Here is a 6,653-nt window from a genome sequence, read left to right as displayed (position 1 = left end):
AATGTCCTCCCCCGGTGTTGGATTTGCTTGTACTGCTAAATGCTCGGGCCGATCTGCTGCCTGGCGTGTGACCCGGCCCCTTTGAACCCTCCCCTCAATCTGCAGCAGGACGCCAGCACCGCCCAGCCGGTTCCCACGCCGTGACCACCGCCAGGCGTGCCCTTCCCGGACGCCTCCTCATTCTCGTAGCGGGGCCTCCCGGGGCGCCCTTCGCTAGCTGCCCCGAAGTGGCGGTCGGCCTGGGGCGATGGCGGGAGAGGGGGCGCCGTGAACTGTAGGACTAGGTGCCCCGGGGGCCTGGAAGGCCGCGCCTGCGCGTTGGCTCTGGCGCGGGTCCCTAGGCCCCGCAGCGGGACCGGTTGCCGGGGCAACGCGTTTGCGTCATCGAACCTGGCTCAGAGCTGGAGCTCCCTCCGGGTGGGAGGCGGGGCCCTGGCGTTAGGCCAATAGAATTCCAGAGGTTGCACTCAAGGGGCGTGGCCGTGGCCTGCTCTCGGGCCAATGGGATTGCTGTTGTCTAGGTTGTGCTAGGAGGGCCACGCCCCTTTAAAGAGAACGCGTGAACCTCACTGCGTCGGGTTTGCCTCGGAGTTCAGGGAGAACGACATGGTTTGGGGTTAGGGGTCTGCTCCCCAGGTGAGCATAGCAAGAGCGCGGGGGGCAGTGCATCCGGAGCCCGCAGCTCCCCAGAAGGCGCCCCCTGCTCAGCATGCTGCGCTCCTCCTCCAACCCCACCCGGAGGGTCAGTTACGCCCCAGGGGTTTAGGGCGAATCCCTCGCACCCCTGCCCTCGCCAAGACGCTGCTGCAGCTGGGGAACCAGATTTGTCCCCAGCCCTGGGTCCCTGCACCCATCCCTATTCCTCGAGGGCCAGGAAACATCGCTCACAAGGACCCCGTCTCCACCTGTAGGTCCGGGAGGTTGGCCCCCTTGTGCCCAGGTCTCATGCCCCCGCACTATCCCCCCCCAACCCCCTTCTCAGTTCTTGCAGAGGAAAGCAAAAGGGGTCGGTGGTGTGGGTCTGTTTCCTGTGGACTCTGGGGGCAATGTCCCCTCACTCTGGACAGGCCCTCCTGTCTGCTGTCTGGTGGTCCGTGTCAATGAAGGATAAATCAGGAGTAAGAAGTGACATTGGCAGATCCTGGGTGCAGAGAGCAGCCAGAAATGACCCCCCCCCCAAAACAAAAACAAAAACATTCACTTGCACCCTCTGTGTCCCACACCTGGAGCGCCCTCAGGGGTGGCCTGTGGGGCCTAGAGATGCCCAAGGCCCGGGCCTCTGCCATGACCGGTCCCAAAGAATAGAGAGGGGTGGCTGCGCCCAGAGATCTGGGGAGGAGATTGACAAAGAGCTGGTTAGGGTCCCTGGTCCATGTCAGACTTGGAGATGTGGACCCAGCTTACCCCTGGTGGTCCTCTTTCCTGTCCCTCAATCACCCCTCACCCCAGCACCTGGAAAACCACTAACCTGAGGTGTCCTGCTTTGGTCTTTGTCCTCTGGCCTTGTGAGATGTTAGTTTTAGTGGGAACTGGGTGGAGGGCATCTGGGATCTCGTGGTACCATTTCGGCAACTTTTCTGTGAATCTGAAACTAGTTCAACATGAAGCAAAAATGATAAAGCACACCACTAGTGTTAAGTAATCTCTAAACACTTTGTTGCTGCCTGCCCCCCGCCACTAACCCATAACAGATGACCTGCAGGTGCAGCACTGCCCTCCAAGACGTGCGGCCGGACATGTTCCAGAAGAGCCACGGCCTCCAGCTGTTCTGGAAGGACCTTTGCTGCTTCCAAGCAGGCCCTGTCTTGGAGGGATGGCTTTGGTCTGTGGAGCTGGGAGGGCCATTGGCACCTAGCCCCCTGAGACCCTTCTGGTGGGCTGTCTACAATGTCCATACTCTCCAGGGATGCCCCAGCCAGCAGGAAGCCCATCACGTGTTCAGGATTCTTTGAGGTTTACGAAGGTACCACTGGGGTGGGCTGTCTGTTTCCAGGGGGCCAGCATGCTGTGCTGCTGGCTGTGAGGATGGAGGGAGGGGCCATAAGCCAGGGAAGTGGTACCTCTAGAAGCTGGAAAAGGCAGGACCCAGTGGTCCCCAGAGCCTCCAGAGAGACTAGCCCTACCCATTCCTGTATTTTAGCCCAGTGTAACCCATGTGGGACTCCTGACCTCCAGAACTGTGAGATGACAAATGTGTGTGGGTTTTTTTGGCTGTATCTTGCATCTTTCGGAAGATCTTAGTTCCTTGACCAGGAATCAAACCCATGCCCCCTGCAGTGGAAGCACTGATTCCTAATCACTGGACCACCGGGGAAGTCCCAAACGTGTGGTTTTAAACCTCCAAGTTTTGGTGATTCATCACAGCAGTCACGAGAAACCAACAACCTCGGCCTAAGGGTTGAGTATGCAGGGCTGACTGGCTGTTGCTGCTGTAACAAACTGAAGCCGCTCCTGTACTGGTGTTGGGGGCCTGGACTGAAGGAAGAGCACATTCACTTGACAGAGTCCCTGCAAGAACTTGCGGGGGCCCCGGAGCGGAGTCAGAGGAACAAGCAGGGAGACAGGCTCCCACAAAGTGAGGAAACAGGCCAGATGGTGGTGGAAGGGTGGTGGGGCCAGCACATGCCAGGCGTCTTGAGGCCGCCTCCCTGACTCATGGCCAACCAGGTGCCTTGCTCACTGAGGTCAGGACTAGGGCCCAGTACTTGGCCAGAGGGAGAAGTTTCCAGTCACTTGGGCTGGGGGGCCTGGGCTGGGAGGCTTGGCGGGGACCACCTGACTCCAGCTCTACTTTCCAGCAAAATGCTGAAAGTGTCAAGTGTCCCCCTGGGCCATCATGGGCTAGGTGCTCAGACAGACCCCTGGGAGGTGGGCAGTGGGGGGACCCTGAAAGCCTGGCAGGTGTAGGGAGTGGCCTCCCCCACTCATCTGTTTCCCAGGTGGCCTTCCTGGAGCAGGGGGGATTCAAGGCCCTCAGTGGCAGGGGAGCCTGGAGCAGAGTCACTGGTATTTGAAACGTCCAGAACAAGCAAATCCACAGAGAAAATGGGGAATGGAGAGGGGCGGTGATTGCTAGTGGACATGGGACTTCTTTTACAGGGGTGAGAATGTTTTGGCACTGGAAAAAGGTGACAGCTGGATGACCTGTGAGTGGACTGAAAGCCCAGAACTGTCCACTGTAAACGGATGGACTGCAGAGTGTGTTGGCGATGGTTCACCGAGATGCTTGTCAACAAGAGACGTTGCATGGCCCAGTGGCGGCTGGCGACTGTGTGGTGACAGTGCCAGGTGCGCATGGAGAGAGCTCTGCTGTCCTCTTAACTGAGGCTGGACGTGAAGTAAACATCCACACAGTTCATGTTTCCTGGCTCTGACGGGGTGTGGAAGGAAAGGGTCTGGGTGGACAAAGAGGAGGAAACCAGTGAGCATCCGCTGCAGATCAGGAGCTGTGTGCTGAAGACTGCGCTTTCCAAAAACATGCATGGTGGAGAACAGCCACTGAGACAACACCTGCTCTCTCTCGCAAGAAAGTTCAGCGTACGTGAGAGAGGACATGGCTCAGAGGTGGTGCTGGTGGGGTCGTGAGGTTGGCAGCACCCCCGGATGCTACGACCAGGTCAACTTCCTGTGCCAGGAGCGTACCCTGGAGCCTTCACACACGTGAGGGTCCTGCCCCCAGGAGACACTGGGATGATGGTGGGGGGCTTCTGGCATCGAGGGGGTGACACCAGGGAGGCAGCTCCACACCCCACAGCACCCAGGATGCCCCCCACAGAGGATGATCAGCCCCAGTGCCAGCAGCACTAAGGGGGACAACCTGGTCCAGAAAGCCTTCTCAGGAGGGAGCAGGAGCAAGCATCAGCAATGTCTCTGTAGGGAAAGTGTTAATTGTTCAGCTGTGTCTGACTCTTTTCAACCCTGTGGACTATAGCCCATCATGTTCCTCTGTCCATGGAATTCTCCAGGCAAGAATACCATTTGGGTGTCCGTTCCCCTCTCCAGAGGATCTTCCCAACCCAGGGATTGAACCCAGGTCTCCTGCACTGCAGGTGAATTCTTTACCATCTGGGCCACCCAGAAAGATCCATCTGGAAAGACCTCTCTAGAGATTAATAACTGATTGCTTTCATGTCCTCAGATAGCCACCATCTGTGTTCCTGTCATGTGATGGAGTGACCCAGTATTTCAATGGTGGGATTCATGTCCACTTAATGCAAAAAAGCTGGACGGCTCTCAGGTGGCCACTGCGTTCCCACTTCCCGGTGGTCATGCCCTGGTGCCATTCCCTCCCAAGTGTGAGCCACACCAATGAGTGGGACAATAGTTATGTTGGGTTGTAATGCCCAGCTGGCTCACTGTCTCTCTTGTTGGCTCTGATGAAGCACGTGGCCATGCTGGGGTGGCCCGTGTGGCAGGGGCCTGAGGGTGGCCTCTGGTTGACGGCCAGTGAGAAACTGAGGCCCTCAGTATTGCAACTGTAGGGAGCTAAACTCTGCCAACAACCACGAGAGCTTCAAATAGAGTAGGATCCCTCCGTAGCTGGGCTTCCAGGTGAGACCTGCCCCCTCCAAACCCAGTCTCACTGCCACTTTAACTGCAGCCCAGGCAGGGGAATGCAGCTGGCCAGGGCCTGGACTCCTGCCCCACGGGAACCGTGAGATTGCAAATGTGCACTGTCTCAAGTTGTTCTGTGTGTGGTGTTTTGTTATATAGCACTAGCTGACTAATACAGTGATTCCATTATTAATAACTTGACTTCCCTGGTGGCTCAGATGGTAAAGCGTCTGCCTGCAATACGGGAGACCCAGGTTCAATCCCTGGGTTGGGAAGATCTCCTGGAGAAGGAAATGGCAACCCACTCCAGTATTCCTGCCTGGAGAATCCCAGGGACGGAGGAGCCTGGTAGGCTACAGTCCATGGGGTCGAAAAGAGTTGCAAGAGACACAACTGAGAGACCACTTCTTCAACGGCTTATCTTTGGAGAAGGCAATGGCACCCCATTCCAGTACTCTTGCCTGGAAAATCCCATGGATGGAGGAGCCTGGTAGGCTGCAGTCCATGGGGTCACTAAGAGTCAGACACGACTGAGCGACTTCATTTTCACTTTTCACTTTCATGCATTGGAGAAGGAAATGGCAACCCACTCCAGTGTTCTTGCCTGGAGAGTCCCAGGGATGGGGGAGCCTGGTGTGCTGCCGTCTATGGGTTTGCACAGAGTCGGACACGACTAAAGTGACTTAGCAGCAGCAGCAACAGTCAGGACACTTCCCTTAAAATCTGGGCTCTTAAATAAACCCATGCAACTATGGGTACCTTATTTTTGACACAGGAGGTAAGAATATACAATGGGGCAAAGACAGCCTCTTCAATAAATGGTTCTGGGAAAACTGGACAGCTACATGTTAAAGAATGATGTTAGAACATTTCCTAACACCATACACAAAGATAAACTCAAAATGGATTAAAGATCTAAATGTAAGACCAGAAACTATAAAACTCTTAGAGGAAAACATAGGCAGAACACTCGATGACATAAATCAAAGCAAGATCCTCTGTGACCCACCTCCTAGAGTAATGGAAATAAAAACAAAAGTAACAAGTGGGACCTGATTGAACTTAAAAGCTTTTGTACAGCAAAGGAAACTATAAGTAAGGTGAAAAGACAACCTTCAGAATAAGAGAAAATAATAGCAAATGAAACAACTGACAAAGGATTAATTTCCAAAATATACAAGCAGCTCAAAAAACTCAGTACCAGAAAAACAAACAGCCCAATCAAAAAGTGGGAAAACGACCTAAACAGACATTTCTCCAAAGGAGACATACAGATGGCTAACAAACATATGAAAAGATGCTCAACATAGCTCATTATTAGAGAAATGCAAATCAAAACTACAAAGAGATATCACCTCACACCAGTCAAAATGGCCATCATTAAAAAGTCTACAAAATATCAATGCTGGAGACGGTGTGGAGAAAAGGGGACACTCTACACTATTGGTGGGAATGTAAATTGATACAGCCACTATGGAAGATGGTATGGAGAGTCCTTAAAAAACTAGGAATAAAACCATCATATGACCCAGAAATCCCACTCCTAGGCATATACCCTGAGGAAACCAAAATTGAAAGAGACACATGTATCCCAATGTTCACTGCAGCATTATTTACAATAGCTAGAATATGGAAGCAACCTAGATGTCCATCAACAGATGAATGGATAAAGAAGTTGTGGTACCTATCCACAATGGAATATTACTCAGCCATAAAAAGGAATGCCTTTGAGTCAGTTCTAATGAGGTGGATGAACCTAGAACCTATTATACAGAGTGAAATGAATCAGACAGAGAAAGATAAATACTGTATTCTAACACATATATACAGAATCTAGAAAAACAGTACCAAAGGATTTATTTATAGGTCAACAATGGAGAAATAGACATAGAGAATAGACTTAAGGATATGGGGAGAAGGGAGGAGAGGGTGAGATGTATGAAAGAGTAACATGGAAACTTACATTACCATATGTAAAATAGATAGCCAATGAGAATTTTCTGTCTCAAGAAACTCAAATAGGGGTTCTGTATCAACCTAGAGGGGTGGGATGGGGAGGGAGATGGGAGGGAGTTTCAAAAAGGAGGGGATATATGTAT

Source organism: Bos javanicus, chromosome 7, assembly GCF_032452875.1.
Source record: "Bos javanicus breed banteng chromosome 7, ARS-OSU_banteng_1.0, whole genome shotgun sequence".
NCBI lineage: Eukaryota > Metazoa > Chordata > Mammalia > Artiodactyla > Bovidae > Bos > Bos javanicus.
This window is presented reverse-complemented; position numbering follows the sequence as displayed.